Genomic DNA, 21,584 nt, shown 5'->3' with positions numbered 1-21,584 from the left:
TGAAAATATTTCAATTCTCACATGGAAGACAATACAGGCAGCTAGAATTACATTACTTACATGCAGCTCAACGTTGGCGTCTATCTTGCTGTTTAATCTGGAGGCAATATAGTGACTAATCAAACTATGTACCCACATGTACCAGTAACACTTTTAAAAACGTACTTACTAAGAACAGGTGTAAAAATGTCAAACCACATTATCCTCTTGTTAAGATAAAAAAACATCGCTGATGTGTTTTGCATACATTTAAATAGACAACTAAGGTATCTTTGGTAAATATGTGCATGTGTCCATCTACATTTTTTACTCCCTTAGGTTCAGTTGAGATATACCTAGTCTAACGTAGCCAGAGCTATGACTACGGTATAGGTCTGGGCTCTACTGCAGCTTCAATTGGTCAAGAACCACCCATTTTGACAGGAAAAGCCATCTAACTGATATGTTAAGTGACCAATCACATTTGGTCTCGTCATTACGGGTTGTTTAGGGGCGGGGTTATCGGATGTATCATACCATAATACAAGACCAATATGGGGGGCAAAATAATTTATATAATGGCGTGCAAGTCTCCACAAGCGATTTCACAAAAAACATACTGGAGAATAGCAGAAAATGTGTAGAGTGTAAGTACAGTAAAGAAAACCTCATTCTAGAGAATTTCACAGACATAATTATGTAAACAAAGCAAAAAATGCAGCTCTGCTCATAGATATCACTTCACTTTCTGCTACTTGCCTCAAACGAAACTCTGAATATCTTTTAAATATTTGATGCCACTAATCTGGCAAACTTGGGCAAATTCTATGATTATTTCATAGAAATAAAAAGCGCTCATTCTTTCAACGCGGAACCATGTGAACACAACTCGGCTTCCAGGCAGACTGATAAAACCTCCTGTGTGGGTCTACTTGCGGAAGCTCCATCGAACCAGCCAATCAGATTTGATCGAGAAAGAGTTTTCAAGTTTTATGTGCTATGCATCAGACGGTTAGAGAACAGACTGTGGGCGGTCCATGGGCATGCCGTCTAAGGCTGAGACTAAGATATACTAAACTCCACATTGATGGTGATCTTCAGCTAGGTTTTGCAGTTGAGAGGAAACCACAGCTGTGTGGCTTTAAAATATGGGACTTGTGGGATGACAAATGCTTGGTATACTAGGATCTAGAACTAGGACTGCATAAGTCACTTTTGCCTTTTGCATGACCAAATTGAATGCAGAAAGTTTCTCAAACATATTTTGAAATATCCTAAAATGCTTCCCCAATACAAAGTTTATGTTATATAATTGTAAAATCTAAAATTGTCTTTGTAACTACAGATTAAGATGCATATGGCAGAGGTCTGAGTTCACTTTATATCTGAGATTATTTGTATCCAGGATTACATAAACTCTCCCCAACCATATGACAATATTTAAAAAGTGTCAAAAACCTATCCTAGACATTCAAAGTTTCTGTGTAGCATAGTTACTGTGCTTTGGCTTTGTATGGCAGTTTAAAGGACACAACCAAAACCATGACCTTTGCTGACCTGTATGAGGAACTGGCTGGAACTGCTTGCATGAAGTATAGAGCAGAAGTTCTGGTCCTCAAGTTCCATTTCTTAGCAGGTAGAGTGAATCATATGCAGTCCTCAACACTTTCCTGGAGAAGATCACCCAACTGCTTATGGGAGCCACCATAGAAGGCCTCCAGCAACAACACACTCATGGATACAGACAGAACAGATGGAACCAACCCTGATATCTGCAATGAGAGAAGTGTGAATGCCCGGTATTACTGTAAAGTTCAAAAGAATGGAAATTTTCAATCATAAAACAACTCTAAAAACATTTAGTTTCAATGACTCACATAAAACCAAAACCAAAAACAACAATCATAATGAAAATACAATTTTAATAGCCTATGATTAATGATAACATATTGGAGAGGGTGTTAATAATAATTGCACTAGCAAAATTCACCCATGTACAATACTTTCCGAGTCACCTAGAATTTCATCATAGATGCATCACAACCAGTGGCGGGCTGTGCATTAAAAAGTCTATGCCTTCAGTGTGATTCATGCCATTAAGAAAACACAGTTTCACAATTAATAAGACACCCTATGCCTTTGGGCATCATATATTATGTCGCAGCTAACTAATAATACCAAAATTACATTTTAAAAACACGTCCACACATGAAAGCCAGAACTTGAAACGACACTTAATGCTCAAGCAAGCCTAATTTTAACTGCAGCATGACTGTTTTGTGAAATGAACGTCTCCCGTACAGACATTAAAAAATCATAATTTTTCATATGAATCTACCAAGGAGGTCTATAATACCTGGAAAAATCGATCTAATAATATTTGCGATTTAAATGTTGCTTGCAATAAATTTTGTTTCGTCAGGGTACATGGTTATGCTGTGTTCCATTCAAGTTGGATGTGGGATATTCCTACTTGATATCTCCAACCATAAATGCATTCCAGTCCCCGATATTCGGAACTGCAATGCTCCCGTTACCTTAGCAGGGGTTTGACTCTCATTAGAGATGTCTCCTAGCAACCCAACTGATAAACAGTGCTGCAGCTAGCATTTGTGCCTCAGGTGTACGATTATCAAAAGAGATTTTAAAGTTTTATACACCTGTTTCTGCAGGCGTTTGTTAAACAAATGTAATGTGGAAACAAACTCATTTATCGATATTACTTAATAAAGTGAATGTTTATCACTTACTTTGTATATCTCCCTGAGTGTCAACATGTTTATGTGACATCATGCCCCTGCATCTCGGCGAAATCGGAGTTGAGAATTTCTGCACAAGCCTACAAGTTGTAATTCTGACTTCAAGATGCATTCCATTGCACTTTTCCTAGTAGGAAGTTGTAAAATCCAACTTTCCGAGTTGAATGGAACGCAGCACTACTTTTCAAACCTGACACTGAATGTTCAAGCAGCCTAATTTACACTTAGAAAACTCCTAATGTTGCTATAACAATGCAAAAAGCACTTACCAATTTACTTGAAGTGAAAATCAGTCCTCCTTTCCTGATTAATAAATTAAGCAATCACACAGTCATGCAGAACATCTTGTGTTTTTAAATCCATAAGGATCTCTTTCTCAGTGGCAATAGCAGCAGTAATGACAGTAGACTCCTCAGCAAGATCTGGCGCTCTTTGCTTTCAAATTATATCACTTAAAGCGTGATTGTGTCACTCAAGGCCAGCTAGAAGGCCTCGACTGGGACATATCTTAAAGATCACACCCACCAAGAACAAATAAATCAATCTGATTGGCTGATGAATCAGACAGTCTGACTTTAGTTGCTCATTCATTTGCACTGTTGAGTGATTCTGAAGAAATTCTGAAGGCCTGAGGGGATGCAGCTCAAACTCACGTGCTGCTCCGGGCATGTGATTTGTGAAACAGTTGTCACACTTTGCTTGTAAGCATCAAGGAATAAATTCTGACTGGATAAACTTTTACTTTTTCTCTATTTGTTTGTACATTAATTAAGAGTGGAAAGCGATTACAAATACATAGGATGAAAGGATGAAAAATATCTATTTATTTGGCATGTTAGGCCAGCAGAGAAGGCTTTGCTGGCCCTGATAATTCGCCACTGATTACAATGAAGGGTTAAGTCATAGCTGAAGAGTTGATTGAGTTTTGCAGCAAAAAGAAATTTGGAAAAAGTCTCTAGCTCTTGGACGAAGGAGGAAGTGGGGCCAGGTGAACAGTCGAAGTAAATCTTTATTTTTACACGCTCCAGTGTATCAAAAATCTCTTGCATTCCAGCAGACAAATACACACACACACACACACACACACACACACACACACACACAGAGTCAGGATCGTGTGTTGCTCTCCCTCTCCTCCGGTGGCCTGGATTGTCCTTTAAATCCCTCTCCGCTCTCACTGCAAACACGAAACTGCTGTTAGAGGTGATTTCCCACAGGTGTCAACCCTTACCACACTCACTCTCTCGGCCTCGCTCGCCACAGACGTTGCTCGACCACGTTCCCATCACCACAGAAATTTACCTTGCAATTAAATTATGTTTCCACAACTAAATTAAAAACATAACATCTGATATGTTAAACTGACACTCTCAAATGATGCTCAAGTTCTAATTTTAGTGGTGTTTGTGGTGAATTAACATGACCATGCAAACATTTTCCCATTCGTTATAGTCAGATAAGGACCCTACCACAATGTGACAAACATTGCTTAGCACAGCACTTCATAGCAAACAGAACTGTAAAAAATAAACCAAAACTTTGCAAAAGGGAACTGGAAATTTGACAACTAAAGTACGTTTAAGCACCTACCCTGAAAGACAGGGGTTTTCCAAATGCTCAAATACAGTGAGTGGGATTTTCTCACAAAGTGATTTACCTCTACCCTTTTACACCAGAGTCTCCATTTTACACAGGTAAGGCGTCAAAAGCATTCAACCTCAAGCTGGAGAAAAAAGTGAGGAGTTAATGTCGCTACATTTTGCCCCCCACACGTTATGCGAAAGGAAAACCCCGCAGTGTCCGACCTCTCAACAAAAAGCAGCACCATCATGACTGTCGATGGATGTTGAGTCATCGCTCAACTGCGTTCAAAAGGCCCGCCTGTGTTGGTGTGAACTCTTGTGAAGTAACACCATAACAGAAGGGACGGGAATTCAATAAACTGATTTAGTCAAAATCAGGGTCCAAATTATGCAGGGTCTGACCCTACTAATTAAGGTTTGAACTTATCCAAAGCAAGTCAAAACAAAAGGTTGGGTAGTGGTCTTAAAAGCCTGTATTCATTTTACATACATGTTTTAACAGTGTTTTCAAACATTTGAGTGACCATAAAAGTTACATTACAAGTTAGTCAGAAGCGCCGTCCCAAATCATATTCTTCTGTACTATTTTTTTTTTTTTTTTTGTATAGTAAGAGGTGTGAGTAGTGTGTTCACACTGAAAATACAAAGAAAAAAAGAGTAGGCCTACTACGAGTACTTGGATGTTATTACTTCAACCAAAATTACGGAGTGTGGAATGTTGGACACTTCATGCACTCAGTGCCCACGTATTAACCTATGTAGCGGAAGGGGCAGTGTTACCTGGACATGATACTGGCCTAAAAATAAAGGGTAATTAATGGCGAATGTTGCAACTAGTGAAACTTCTGTGAAGAACTCGAAAATGGGAGTTGAATGCTTTACCATCACCCCATGCTGTGTCAATATGTATGTTATTTGAGATATAAGTGTGAGGTTGGCTAAACCGCTAAGGCTAGAGGCAACGTATCTTGTGCATTTGAAACGTCACTTCTGTCAGGTGAAAAATGCTTCCATGTAGATAAAAACAAATGTTAGTGTTCAATTTGAGACAATACTACCCTTTCAATATTCCCAAAGTCGTTGAGTGTATAGTGCATAGTGTAAGTGCACAGTGCATCATTTGGGACACAGAAGTTGTGTATTCACCTGAGGAGGTAACCAGATTAACAGACAGAGTAATCAGTATCGGATGAAACCGCAAAAAAAAAGAAAAAAAAAAGTATTATCATTATCACCTTTTTTTATGGATTTACATATCACAAGTTTAAACACAAAAAATGTTTGTTATGTTTTTAAGATAGCTAATATTGCTAGGCATCCTAAAAGACAATTTTGGTTGCACAAGAAGAACCACAACAGAATGTGCCCGCCTAAAAGTCATTGATTCATACATTGGACAAAATGCTTAAACAGTTTGAAGACAACATAAATGTAAACTACCACATCCATATCAAAAAACACAAACAGGAAAAAAAAATATTTTTAATATTATAATTTGTCTTGAATTAAACTAATAACAGTGAACCTTACAGTGCATATGAAGACTTGAATAAAAATCTTGATAAAATGGATTTTGACTGACACCTCCAAATAGAAGGGCGGTCAGTGTGCAAGGCCTGGCACCATGTTTGCCCAAACGTTTACCCATAGAAATCAACTGCAGATATTTCTTACTCCTTTCTTGCAGAAAAACATACTTGCTCCCTGAGGAGACAGGCCGTTATCTAATCTGCATTATTCCAGACGAAATGCAGGATTTCCTTTGGCTCTCTGAATACTGGGGAAGAGGCAGCTTTAGTAAGATGCAGCCTCAGAGTACGAAAAAAAAAAAAAACCTCAAGGGATGCAGCTGATACATCCGCAAGGGCAGCACATGAGGACGTCATATCAAGTGCCAGTACCAATCCTGACGATTAAACCCATCCGTAAAAGTGACTCTACCAATGGCACCAATACAGTAAGTGCCAGTACAAGGAGGCGGATAACATGGCACTGCCCAGTGACAAGCACCCAGAAACATGGCGCATTGGACCGTGTGCGCCAACTCCCGACACCTCGTTTTAACAGCCTCTAGCCATCCGTGGATATCTTGAGTGTGTATGCATGTGTGAATGTGTGTGTGTTTGCGTCATCACCCGCGATTGACTCTGACAGGGCAGGAGGAGGCCTTAAAGTGATGTGGTCTTTCTGGAGGGCTAATTCAGCCAGAATGAAACATCCGATTATGTAGTCCCACACAGCAGACCAAAGCTATGGCTGATCACTTGAAATTAGACTCGAACGATATGGGGAAACAACAAGAGGACGAGCTTTGTCCATGCTGCTTCAGGAGTCAGGACTGTATCCCAATTTATACAACAACTGAATAAAATAGGCTATTCAAATTATGCATGCAAATACATGAAATTTGAAACAAAATTTGCTGCTCATTTTGCAACAGTTATGAAAAACCACCTGGTACTGATTTCATTTCTGAGTCATGCAGATGAGTGTTGGTAGACATGTTTTGATGAAGTGTGAAGAGCTGCAGAAAAAAATCATGTTTGTTTCCACACCCGCGTGTTGCTCAAATAAGAAATGCAAAACTTGTGCACAAAAGAAAACAAACTTTTGTGCCATCACATGTTGTCTGGGTCATGAATGAGTAAGCAAGTCAGAGCTCTTTGACAGTTAATTGTATTCTTATACCAGATACTGGGCATCACATGCCATCTCCGTAGCTTATATTTTGCCAAACCAAATTTTGTGTTTGCTTGTGTTTTCTCTATTAGTTTAAGTAAATCTGAGGCCAAAATTAAAAATGAATGTCAGTTCATATCAGAAATTCATCTGGCATTATTTTAACACCTACACCTATTGGTGACTGCTGCTGTGACGAGGGAGCACAATGGAGGTTGGGAGCTACAGTGAACGGGAAGAGCCATGGGTGTCTGCTGTGGAACACAGCATGCATGGCGGTGCCTGAGGATTTGGATATCTGTCCTGGAAATGCTATTTTACCTATGATGCCAGGTGCACAGAGGATCATCATACCTACGGCTTTGCCCCAGCTAAGTAAATCTCGGCCATCAACTGTGCTAAACCTGGCGAAGAGTGAGCCCTCTTTAATAAACACAGAACATGAAACTAATAACAGTTCATCAAAACAAGAACACAGAGCTCACACCTGTAATTAAAAAAAAAAAAAAATAATCTATTCAGCAAACATACCAAGGGACAGTGGAGACACTCCTGACTGTGTGGTTGAACCTGTAAACCCGGTCTTCAAAAACATCGCAGACTGAAGTTTATTTGGGTTCCCTAAGCAAAAACCAGGGGACTCTTAGGGGGGCATTTGAATATTCTAAAACTGAACAAGTTAACCATCTCTTATGTGAGATTTTTTGTATCTTTCAGAATCATGGTTACATAAAAACTCACCATTTGTGGCATTAGATGTACCTGGATATAACTTATTTAGATGGGATAGAGCTGAGGGAAGAGGTGGTGAAGTAATGGTCTACATCAGGGGTTGGGAAACTTTTTCCCATTAAGAGCCATTCAAGTATTTACTAAATTATTCACGGTCCATACAATTGCTTGCAAATTCTGATTTAAATTGAGGCACGCATTCTGTTACGTGCTCACGCACCAAGAAAAACACTAAAAGGTCTGTCTATTATACAATGTTTTGCACTGTTATCATTTAAAATAAATTTTAATCATTATTTTAATTGACATTTTTTATAGTTAATTGAATCAAGGCTATTTTGTTGCTTTTCAAATTATATCTCAAATGGCCTCGTGGGCCTTAGACGGCCCTGAGGCCTGACGTTCCCCACCCCTGGTCTACATGAAAGATCATATTCAATGCAGCCAGATTCAGTTGTCTACTGTTGACTTGGAGTGTATTGGACTACACATTACACTCTCATCTCACATGTCATTTGTTCTTGTTGTGCTATATCGCCGGCCTAAGAATAGTTTTTATGATGAATTTAAAAAGCTACTTAATGTGATTTTACAAAAGAAATTATACTTTTGGGAAACCTCAACATAAATTAGGAAGACAAGACAAACAGGAACACTTTGAATTTTTTTTTTTTTTTTTTTACAGATAATGTGGATCTAACACAACTAATTAAAGGACCTACTAGAATAATAGCATCCTCTCAAACACAGATTGATTTAAATGTAGCAATGGGCCAGAAAGAGTAGAGAAAACATCATCGAACAAAACAACATTATCTGACCATAATTTGATATTATTTACCAGAAAGCTCTCAAATAAAAGATTTAAGATAATTAATAAACACTCTGAGTACCTTAAAATTCCTAAAAGTGAACTTAGGAATTTTCAAACAGCAATAAACCAAACAAATTGGAATGAATTGATATTTGTGGTGGATGTAGAGGAAGGCAGCAGTATATGTATGAGCAAAATTCAGAGTATATCCCAAAATTTTATAAAGAAGTTCCCTGGAAATAAATGTCAAAGAAACTCTCTACCCTGGTTGAACACAGATTTACTGAAACTGATGAAGGAGAGGGATCATGTGCTAAAAAAAATTCTTAAGTCTAAATTGCACATCGATAAACAGAAATGTACAATGCTACGCAATAAGTTTACTAAAGAATTGAGAAAGGCCAAAGCAAAAAAATTTTATTAGTATTATTTGTGAGGCTAGAGGTAACACTAAACAAATTTGGGAGCATATTAAGAAAATAATTGGTGTCAATTACAATGAATCATCAAAACAGTTCCAGTTAAGACTGAATGGAAGCACATCGCAAGATCCAACAGAAATTGCTGAAGCCTTTAACAGATAATTGATTCTGTTGCTGAGATTGCACAGAGTTTTACAGCTATAAATGTCAAGAGTACTAGTGGATGCCTCCAAACCCCTGTTCAGTCTAAGTAACATCTCTGAGCATGATGTAATAAGAATAATTAACTCACTTAATACCTCCAAAGCCAAAGATTGCTATAGTATGGACTCTATAATGCTTAAGTCTTTGAAAGAGTCCTTAGCTTCACCTATCACGAATATCATTAACCTCTCAATCTCTCAAGGGGTTTTTCCAGATACATGGAAAACTGCTATTGTATCACCAATCTTTAAAGCAGGTGACCCCCATCTTATCAGTTACAATTGGCCTATTAGCATTCTGCCTGTTGTATCCAAGGTGGTGGAGACCTGGGTGTCAGAGTGGATAGTTTCTTATTTAAATAACAGTTATTTTACCTTGCATCCCATGAAATTTGGATTTAGAGCTCACAACTCCACAGAAACTGCTACCTGTTTTTTTTTTTTTTTTTTAATTAATGATGAATAAGGGTGGATATTAAATAATATTTAATCCCCCCAACCCCCCCCCCCCCAACGCATCATTCCTGTTCGAAGAAGTACTTTCAGTCAGTCAGCATTCTCTGTAACAGCATCTAAAGAATGGAATTTAATACCAATGCATATTAGAGAAAACAATACTTTCCGCTCTTTCACTGAACAGCTGAAGCTGTGGCTTGTTAACAATCAAATATGTGAACATTAGAATGCTAGATTCTTACTGATCTTTTCTGCTACTTTCCTGTTGTTTGTTCTGTCTGCTCTCATTGATCTTTTTCGTTTTTTTTATTTATTTATTTTTAATGTATGTAGTGTTGCTACTTATTCATGGCTGTGTTGCATTGTTTGTTTGTTGGGTGTGCATTGTACTGGTTTGGGTATTAGTTTGTATGTATTATCTGTGGCAGCCTGCATGAGTGTTTGTAGCTTGCTAACCGGTTTAGCATTGCTTAATCTCATTCTTATACGTTCATCGTTTTATCCTTTGCCATTTTGCAGCGTGCTTCGGGTTTTTCCATTTTTCTACTATTTCAACTGCGTGTGTTTTAACACGTGCACCCATTTTCTCTCCTTTCTTTTTTCTTTTCCCACTTGTTTACATCTCTCGTCTCGACTGTGTGCATTCATATTCTCCACTGTGTTTTACATGGATTATTGCATCAATCTCAAACATCTATAGATCAGGAATCACATCGAACCACATCGATCTCAAACCTTTGCCACCCAAGAACAACCATAACAACAACAACAACAAACAAGTGCAGTAAGTCAAGGCATCCGCTCATGTTATTTCTTCCTGTATTGCATGCCACATGTTTACTATAGCTTCTTCCGTCAGCAGTGACGGATTCACGTGATAAAGGTAAAGAATTAGTCAGGCTGACGGAGAAGGTTAATGAGTTAGAGACACGTAATAAACATGAGCCTCATCTGAAGGGTCGAGGAGGAGCTACAATTTACAGTGAAATTTTTGGTGTTACTCTGAGGACAGGATATAAGTTTAAGTCTTTTGAACTAATAATGCTTAATGTGACACCGTCAGATATAAATAAATAATCTCTGTTGTCTTTTGCCCTTGCTACAGTATATAGATCACCCGGGCCGTACTCAGATTTCCTTGGTAAATTTACAATATGTAGTATTAAATCTAGTAGATAATGTAGGTAGAGCTTTAATTGTTGGTGACTTCAACATTCACATAGATAATGAAAATGACACATTGGGATTAGCATTCATCAATATTCTGAACTCTCTTGGAGTCAGACAAAATGTGACAGTACCAACTCATCGCCATAATCATACGCTAGATTTAATTCTGTCATATTGAGTTGATGTTGATACTATAGAAATTCTACTGCAGAGCGATGTCATCTCAGATCATTACCTCATCTCTTGTTTGCTGTGATTAGCTAATGTCACTCAATATACAACACGCTATCATTCACGTAGAACTATTCTTTCGACTACTAAAGATAGCTTCACTAATAAACTTCCAGAATTGTCTCACATTCTCAGTAAGCCAAAAAGAAGAAGAAGAAGAAGAACTTGATGTAATAACAGAAAATATAAATAGTCTTCTCTAGCACTCTTGATAGTGTCGCCCCCCTTCGTTTAAAGAAAATTCAAGAAAAAAGCCCCGCACCATGGTGCAATGATCACACTCATGCTTTCAAGAGAGCAGCTAGGAAAATGGAGCGCAGAGGAACAATACAAAATTAGAGGTATTTTGCGGTGCATGGAAGGATAGTGTCTGTAGCTACAGACAGTAGTGATGGGTCGTTCATGAACGATTCGTTCATTTTGAATGAAACTTTTATGTGACTCAGAAGAACGAGCAGTCTCAGAGAGTGATTCGTTAATTTTGTGTTGGCCGCGCATGCGCATTACGCAACATCCATTAATTTACGTGAAACCCGCATAGGTGCTGTACAGAAAACAGAAATTATTAGATCACCTTTCAATTCTTTTGGTCCGAGTCGTTCGTTTTTTTTTTGTCACGTGACAGCCATATACACTATGCATTACTCACACAGGAAACAGAAATTATTAGTTCACCTCTCGAGTCTTCTTGTCCAAGTCGTTCGTTCTTTTGTCACGTGATAGCCGTATACGCTCTGTATACGGCTGTCACGTGTCAAAAGAACAAGCGACTCGGACAAGAAGATTCCAGAGGTGAACTAATCTTTCTGTTTCTCATAATTTGTCCTTGCCTGCATTTTAATTTTTTCCTTATTGGGACTATAATCAAAGTTTGCATAAGTAGACGTGTTGGGGGGGATTTGGCTATTGAAAATGTAACATTTTAATTTAATTCTGCTCAAATGAATGAAATTACTTGAATAAAGGTTCGTTCATTTTGCTGAACGAGACTCGTCAGTAAAATGATCCGATCTTCCCATCACTAAAAGCTGCCAGGTCAGCATATTTTAGCAAACTCATAGGAAATAACCACAACAATCCTAGTTGTTTATTCAATACTGTGTCTAAATTAGTTAGGAATAAAGCATCGACTGAACCAGATATTCCGCCAAAGCACAACAGTAATGACATCATGAATTTCTTTACTGATAAAATGTAAATAATATAAATAAAATTGGAACTATGCAATAAACTGTCACAGCACCTCAGAAAACAGTGTTTCATAATTTTTCTCACGAGCAACTTCAATCCTTCGCTGTCATAGGTCATGAAGAGCTTAATCAAAACATCAAAAGCTGCAACATGTATGTTAAATCCAATACCAACCAAGCTCTTAAAAGAGGTATTTCCTGTAATCTCAGAACCTCTTCTTAATATTATTAACTCCTCGCTATCCTTAGGACATGTCACAAGCAACTTTAAAATGGCAGTTATCAAACCGCTTATTAAGAAGCCACAGCTTGATCCTGGAGAATTGCAGACCGATTTCAAATCTACCATTTATGTCAAAAAATACTAGAAAAGGTAGTGTCCTCCCAACTATATTCATTTCTACAGAGAAATGGTATATATGAACAATTTCAGTCAGGATTTAGGCCCCATCACAGTACACAGACTGCACTTACCAAAGTTACAAATGACTTGCTCTTATCATCTGATCGCGGCTGCATTTCTCTTCTAATGCTATTAGATCTTAGTGCTGCCTTCGACACGATAGATCACAACATTCTCTTGAATAGGCTGGATAATTATGTTGGCATTAGTGGACTTGCATTAGAATGGTTTACGTCCTATTTATCAGAATGCTACCACTTTGTATGTGAAAATGAGGAACTGTCAAATCAATACTTAACAAAAGTTAAGAATGGAGTGCCACAGGGATAAGTTTTAGGGCTTCTGCTTTTCTCCTTATACATGCTTCCCCTGGGAGATATTATCAGGGATCATGGAATAACTTTCCACTGTTATGCTGATGATACCCAACTTCATATTTCTTCTAAACCTAGTGAAAATTCACAATTCTCCAAATTAGCAGAGTGTATCAATGATATCAAAGATTGGATGGCCAGAAATGTCCTTCTACTCAATTCAGACAAAACAGAGGTACTACTTATTGGACCAAAAACCTCTAAAAATAAGCCGCTAATATATAATTTGACTCTCAGTGGATGTACTATTATGTTGTCTTCTACTGCGAAGAACTTGGGTGTCCTTTGTCCAATCTGTCCTTTGAAAATCAAATTTCCAGTGTTTGTAGAACAGCATTCTTCCACCTCAGAAATATTGCTAAGTTACAACACATGCTCTCTGTTGCTGATGCTGAAAAATTTCATGTGTTCATAACCTCAAGACTAGATTATTGTAATGCATTACTGGGAGGATGTCCAGCAAGTTCAATAAATAAACTTCAATTGGTTCAAAATGCAGCTGCCAGAGTGCTGATTAGAACCAAGAATTATGATCATATTAGCCCCATTTTATCGTTGTTACATTGACTACCTGTTAAATTTCGTATTAATTTTAAAATTCTGTTAACTACATACAAAGCTTTGAATGGTCTAGCTCCACAGTACTTGAGTGACCTTCTGGCATGCTATATTCCATCACGTTCATTACTATCACAAAATTCTGGCTTGTTATTAGTTCCTAGAATATCAAAATCCACAAAAGGAGGTAGATCCTTTTCCTATTTGGCTCCTAAACTATGGAATAGTCTCCATAACACTGTTTCGGATGCAGACACATTCACTCAGTTTAAGTCTAGACTAAAGACTCATCTATTTAACCAGGCATACACCTAATTTATCCATCAACTCACAATTAGGCTGCTTTAGTTAGGTCTGCTGGAAACAGAAACATCTATCATGATTTATAACTCTGCATAAAATGTAATGGCATTTACGCTAATATTATTCTATTGTTGCCATGTCTCAACCTTGGGATTCATATCTCAAAGTTACCAGAGCCAACCAGATCCAGCTCTGTTCCTGCTTGGTGTCGGACTTCACTGCTATGTCTCTGAGAGATGAAAACTAAATGCAGCCGGTGCTAGCCAGACATCACTTCAGTCTTTTACAATGGACTTCAGACGATGAACTGATGCCAACTCTGACTGTAAGACAACGGATACTTCATATGCCACTGCCTGAACCTTGGACTTAGGATGGACCCCACCGTACCTCACCGATTTTGCACTGTGATGCACCTCATTGGTCTCTGCCCGCATTACCTTTGCCTATTGATGGACTACACTCTTGAAATAGAATACATAGACTATCATTTAATTGCCAACAAAAGCCTTCATCAGCCAACTAACAAAGGAAAATGCATCTATGTGAACTTCTGCAGTTAATCCAGGATTGACTTCAAATACATTAGTCATTAATCTTACAGTTCATAAATATATATATATATTTTTTTTTTTTTTTTTTTTTTTAAACACTGGACCTTAACACTTAGTTTATTAATCTTAAACCATGACCTGCCCCCACAGTGAGCCTGGTTTTTCACAAGGTTATTTTTCTCCATTAACCAACATCTTATGGAGTTTTGTGTTCCTTGCCACAGTCGCCTTCAGCTTGCTCACAGGGGTTCTAAATACAATTATTATTTAATTATTTAATATTTATACACAATTTACAATCATATTTAATCAAACTACACAATGATCACTCTAAGACTTTATAGATATTACAGTTTCATTTTTTATTTTTTTTAATGTATGATTTTCTGTAAATCTGCTTTGAAACGATGTGTGTTGTAAAAAGCGCTATACAAATAAAAATGACTTGACTTGTTTGTGATATTTGTGATATTTTATTTTAAGAACAAGGACAAAAGATGAAAATTAGCCTATATGGCTAAATCTGTCTCATTTACAGTCATTTTTCTGTTGATTAATGAGTGCTGTCCTTGTCAAATAAAAAAAATAAAAAAAAAAATAAAACAAATAAAAAAATAAAAAAATATTTGTACAATGTAAATACCATGCCAATGATTCTACACCTGGATTTTTCAAACTGGGGTCTGGGGACCACCAGGGGGCCAGAAGGTGGTGCTAGGGTGTCTGCCTAAAATTTATGAAAACAATTACAACAATAAAAAACCTAACATCACTTTAATAGTGGGTAGAAAAAAAATACACTTTGAACTTAACAAAAAGTAAATATGTTCTATCTATGTCATGTGTATTTTGTTGATCCATGTTTTTCATGTCTTTTATTTTGAAATTCTAGTTCCTATTCCCTAGTCATGTGATGTCCTGTTTTCCCTCTATGTTCATGTGTCTTGTTTTCATTGGTTTGTTTTTTTCCCTCGTCCCTCTGGCTCCTCCTTGGTCTGTCTGTCACCTGGCTCCTCCTTGGCTCTCCAATCCTCTGGCTGCACCTCGTTCCTCCGATCTGTCAGCTCCACTGGGGACCTCCTTACCTACGGCTCCACTTTGGTCCTCAGTCCCACCGGCTCCACCTCAGTCTTCCGATCCCCCAGCTCCACCTTGCTCCTCTGAGCCTCTAGTGCCGCCTTGGTCCTCCATGTCATCGGCTCCACCCTGGCCCTTCGAGTCTTCGGCTACTCTTCGGGTATCTATTTCTCCATAGCTCCGCCCTCGAGTCTTCATGGCACCTCCTTCCATGGCTCCACCCCCCACGGGCTCCGCCCTGATACCACGCTCCACGCCCTGCCAAGCCATGCCTCAAGATCCCCCCCCAAGCTCCCTACAGAACTTTGTGTTGATCCATGTTTTTTGTGTTTGTTCATGTGTTGGGGCTTCGGGAGCCACCCCTTAGTGGGGGGATATGTCATGTGTATTTTGTTGATCCATGTTTTTCATGTCTTTTATTTTGTAATACTAGTTCCTGTTCCCTAGTCATGTGATGTCCTGTTTTCCCTCTATGTTCATGTATCTTGTTTTCATTGGTTTATTGTTTAATTATCTTGTTTAGAGTTCTGTTTGTTCATTGGTTTATGTTCTCCCATGTCATGCATTTAACCCTCATGTTTTCCATAGTCCATTGTCAAGTATTGTTGAATGTGGATGTGTTTTGTGTTTCATAGTCAAGTCGTTTGTTTTGTTTTATACTCATGTTTGGATACTGCACCTTGTAAATAAACTGCACTTGGGTTCTCTTTACGTTATCGTCTTCGTCATTGCCAGCGCAAATCGTTACAATCTACAGCAATATTTCAATCATTTATTTTAGCTTTAGTACAAAATAAAACCCAATTACTTAATTTTGCAAGCATAATATACTGTAATAATGTTTATATCACACAAATTTCTTTCTCATAAATCATTCAAAATACATGATAATATATAGATGCTCCTATATTTTAAGAAGAGTGTCCCTCGCAAAGGAGTTTATCATATTTGGGCATCCTTAGCATCAAAAAGTAAAAAAATAAATAAAATAAAAATGTGTTCTACTGCCTCAGGTCTAAACTTTTACATTACACATCCTTACAGTTGTTAAAAACTCACAGAATAAGGTAAAATACAAGAAAAACGATTTAACAAAAACGCTCTACTATGCAACCATCCATACATTTCCATTTAATTGTCACTGGATATATGGGTAATCAAATTTGCTCAGCTCAAGCAGCATGAAATAAATGTGTCAAAAAAGCTTTTCTTTGATTATATTGTTCAACAACTTGTTCAATGAATGTTGCCTACACACATTTTTCAAGCTCCCAACAGCCTCTGCCGAGCTGAGTGGCAACCCAACTAAAACATTATTAAGCCTTATAAAATGATAGTCATTTGTTCCTGAAACCTTTTAATTTGAAGTGCTCTGACACTGGCACTTTCAGAAAGTTCACCGCACACACCAAGAGCACAAATTGCTATTCATAAACGCCTTTATCTCATGTTAGAAAAGCGAGAAGTTGTTCACATTTTCCAAGAATTACATTTTCAGATCATCCAAGTGTCTGTTCTGTCTTTTAATAGAGTGAACTGTGTCCTCATTCACCTCGTCAGAGGCTTTGTGTTAACGGTAATCATTAAAGGAAAAGAAGCTGCTCTGTAATTACATGCTAGCGCTTACATGCTAATCACTGCACACTCGGCTGAAGGAGATGAAGTGAGCAGAAAGGCAGGCACAGTAATCATGCGCCATAAATTGAGAAGTTTAACCTGATTCTTTATCATTTATGGGTGACAATTAGGTGACAGATTGCAATATTTTGAATTAGACTTGGCTTGATCTAATAAGACAAAGCTAAGACTTGCACTAAATTTAAAATACTTGGTTTCTGCACAGATCATTTGGGCCTTTTAAAAGAAAATGGTCTACCACAGAGGTTTGCAAAGTACTATCGACTGAACACAACAACAACTCCGACATTAACATCATTGCTGTTTATTTATGTACTATTTAGTTAAATGTTTTTTCATGATCCATAGCGCTGTCACAGGCAAGAAATTGTTTAATCTTCTAGTGATGTTTATTAGCGGTTGGCAATCCAGCTTTTGGTTCATTACCACCACCTACTGAGCTGTAGTGTGGAACATCAAAAGAAAGTCTTTCAGTGGAGTCAAACGTCAATTAAAGATGAAAAGCAATTTCATCAAAAAGAGGTCACACCCCTAATGTAGGATTAAATCCTAAACTGAGTGTACTTTAAAAGTAGCCTACCCACTAGTGTTTACTTACTACAAACAAGTTATGTTTACATTCATTCTTGAGGTCTAACAAATAGAGCTCTGGAAAAAATTAAGAGACCACTGCATAATTATCAGTTTCTCTGGATTTACTATTTATATGTATGTGTTTAAGTAAAAAGAACATTATTGTTTTATTCTATACATTTCTGACAACATTTCTCCCAAATTCCAAATAAAAATAGTTTTTAAAGCATTTATTTGCAGAAAATGACAATTGGTCAGAATCTGTGATGATCTGGGGGTGCTTCAGCAAGGCTGGATTCGGTCAGATTCGTCTTTGTGAAGGACGCATGAATCAAGCCATATACATGGGTATTCTGGAAGAAAACTTGCTTCCTTCTGCTCTGACAATGTTCCCAACTCTGAGGATTGTTTTTTTTTTTTTTCTTTCAGCAGGACAATGCTCCTTGCCACACAGCCACAGCACCACCGGATCAAGACCCTGTCATGGCCAGCCCAATCTCCAGACCTGAACCCCACTAAAAACCTCTGGAATGTGATCAAGAGGAAGATGGATGGCCACAAGCCATCAAACAAAGCCGAGCTGCTTGAATTTTTGCACCAGGAGTGGCATAAAGTCACCCAACAGCAATGTGAAAGACTGGTAGAGAGTATGCCAAGACACATGAAAGCTGTGATTTAAAATCAGGGTTATTCCACCAAATATTGATTTCTAAACTCTTCCTAAGTTAAAACATTAGTATTATGTTGTTTAAAAATGAATATGAACTTGTTTTCTTTGCATTATTTGAGGTCTGAAAGCACTGCATCTTTTTTGTTATTTTGACCAGTTGTCATTTTCTTCAAATAAATGCTCAAAATGACCAAATATTTTTATTTGGAATTTGGGAGAAATGTTGTCAGTACTTTATAGAATAAAACAAAAATGTTAATTTTACTCAAACACATACCTATAAATAGTAAATCCAGAGAAACTGATAATTTTGCAGTGGTCTCTTAATTTTTTCCAGAGCTGTACGTGGAATGCAGTTCCGCTCCCATTAATGGTAAAATGTAAATCGTGATAAATATCGATATTGAATGATAAAAATGTTGTGATAATTTGTTTTGGCCATATCGCCCAGCCTTAATAGTAACGTCTCGGTTAAGTGGAATGTAACCATGGTTCCCTGAGTGGGAATGAGACGCTGCATATTCGCTGCATATTGGACACTGTCTGAGTGTCACATGGTCTGAAGCCCTTACACAATCACGACAATTTATTGGCTGATGGCGCTTAAGCGACAACCCTAAGGATCTACCTCATGGGCTCCATAAAGGTGCTCACTTTTGTGCCATTGAGTCAGATTTTCTGCAGGAAGGCACGAGCCTATGCAGCTGCTAGAGTGTATAGCCAGCTATGCAGCGTCTCATTCCCACTCAGGGAACCAGGGTTACAGTCCACGTAACCGAGACATTCCCTTTCGTAGGAACTCGAGCTGCGTATTTGCTAGGGGAACGATATACAGTCACACAATATGAACAGCAGCTGCCAACTGTCTAAGCCCACATGGCAAGCATATAGCGCCACACAAGCGAGCTAAAGCATCCAAATAAAAAGAAGGAATTATGAGTTTACTCTTGTTCCAACAGAGAAAACCTGGCAAGCAGGAGTCAAACCCTCATCCAGATTATAAAATCTAACAAATATATGCAGAGAGGACCACCCTGCCACCATACAAATATCCTCTAAGGACGCACCTCTAGCCAAAGCCCATGAGGATGCCATGCACCTCATAGAATGGGCTCGAATACCCGAAGGCGAAGGTAAACTGCACACTTTGTAAGCACTTGAAATTGCATCAATAAGCCAATGAGACAGTCTTTCCTTGGACACCAAAACATCCCTGTTCCAGCCACCAAAGCACAAACAACTGTTCTGACTTGTCCCAGTGGCTAGTACAGTTAACATAAACTTGCAGCATATACAACCTTTCATACTCCTCCGACTCAAATGGGAAAGGATAGAAAGCCTGAAAATGTATAGTCTGCTAGCGAAATGTTGTCTAAATAACCTTGGGCAAATAGCCCAAATGAGGTCTTAACCCCTTGAACACCCTGGCGCAAAATCCATACATAAGGGATTGATCAACAGGGCATGCAAATCAGCAACTCTTCTAAATGATAACAATGCCACTAGCAGGGCCATTTTAAGAGTCATAAACGTATCAGTGACTGTTGCCAAGGGCACAAAAGGAGCACCTGAGAGCGCCTCTAAAACAACAGATAAATCCCATAAAAGAATGCAGACGGGACGAAAAGGTCTATGCCTGCGTACCCCATGGATAAAACGAAAGACAAGAGAATGTTTACTGACAGAAACGTCATGGTTACTGGTGTAACCTCCGTTCCCTGATGGAGGGAACGAGACGTTGGTGTCGATGTAGTGACACTAGGGGTCACTTTTGGGAGCCCGAGACACCTCTGGTCTTTGATAAAAGGCCAATGAAAATTGGCGAGTTGTATTTGCATGCCACTCCCCCGAACATACGGGTATAAAAGGAGCTGGTATGCAACCACTCATTCAGGTTTTACGCTGAGGAGCCGATATAAGGTCCGGCCATTTCAGCGGGTAGGTCAGCGTTGTGGCAGGAGGGACCAACGTCTCGTTCCCTCCATCAGGGAACGGAGGTTACACCAGTAACCATGACATTCCCTATCTGTCACTCACTCGACGTTGGTGTCGATGTAGTGACACTAGGGATCCCTATACAAAACGCCACAAGGCTGAACTGTGTTACGTGAACTGGCGGTGTGTGGTGGGCAGACTTGCTGTGTGCCTCATAGCCAGCACACCAGGTCAACACGTAACCTCCCCCAACACAGTTATGAGTGTCGAACGGCCCTTTTTGGGGACAAGTCGACTACCCAGAGATAGAGACAGGCTTAACCCAGTTGTGGCCTCTTTCCCCTTCTCTTTTTCCACTCCCTAAAAAAGAAGGGGGATTATCCGACTGGGCTGCCAGGTCTAGTCGGGGGGTGTCCCTCCCAAGGGGAGGACACCGCGGAGACCACACCTCGCCCCAAGAGAGGGGGGGATATTTAAGTGGAAGAATACATCACATGGTCTTTCCAACCATGTGGAGAGCCTTCAAGGTAGATCCTACCCAATGGGGGAGGAGTTACTACAACATGGAGACTGAGGGGCTCTGCCCAAGGAAGACGCAGTTTGCCAGCAGGGAAACGAACTAGCGGAAGATATAGATCGCATGGGGTTAGCCTTACAGGGAACCGCCACATGCGGAGCACCTACCCCAGAACCGGGCTTTTAGTTAGCGCGTGTACTGGGCCGGCAGCGAGTCTCTCCGAAAACTCGACTGCCACAGGGCTCGGAGGAAGTCAACCAGGGAACAACTTTTGTGAACACTACTGGGAATTAACAGCGCACGTCTTCAGCTCAAAAGGAGGTGGAAGGCGCTATGTGCAAGCGATACACCCGGCCGGCTATCCTGGGCTTATCCGCTTGTGTTGCGTGCCACTACCTGGGACGAAACCGGTTCCACCCGGAGGTTGTAGAACCTTGCAAAGGTGTTGGGTGTTGCCCAGCCCACTGCTCTGCAATGTCTGTTAGAGAGGCACCTCTGGCCAGGGCCCAAGAAGCCGCTACACCACGGGTAGAATGGGCTCGTAGCCCTACCGGGGGCGGCATGTTTTGGGCGAGACATGCCATAGTTATGGCGTCAATGAGCCAGTGGGCGATCCTCTGCTTGGAGACAGCGCTTCCTTTCCACTGTGCACCAAAGCAGACAAAGAGCTGCTCAGAGATTCTAAAGCTCTGCGTGCGATCCAAATAGATGCGTTAAGCATGCACCGGACACAGCAACGACAGGGCTAGGTCTGCCTCCTCCTG

At 39.3% G+C, this 21,584-nt stretch overlaps 1 pseudogene; it reads right to left on the bottom strand.

Annotated features, from left to right (window-relative positions):
* The window catches only part of LOC127447562 (glycosyltransferase-like domain-containing protein 1), an 88,474-nt pseudogene that overhangs the window by 51,908 nt on the left and 14,982 nt on the right, over positions 1–21,584 (bottom strand).

The sequence above is a fragment of the Myxocyprinus asiaticus genome, chromosome 10 (genome assembly GCF_019703515.2).
Source record: "Myxocyprinus asiaticus isolate MX2 ecotype Aquarium Trade chromosome 10, UBuf_Myxa_2, whole genome shotgun sequence".
Classification (NCBI taxonomy): domain Eukaryota; kingdom Metazoa; phylum Chordata; class Actinopteri; order Cypriniformes; family Catostomidae; genus Myxocyprinus; species Myxocyprinus asiaticus.
This window is presented reverse-complemented; position numbering and strand designations above follow the sequence as displayed.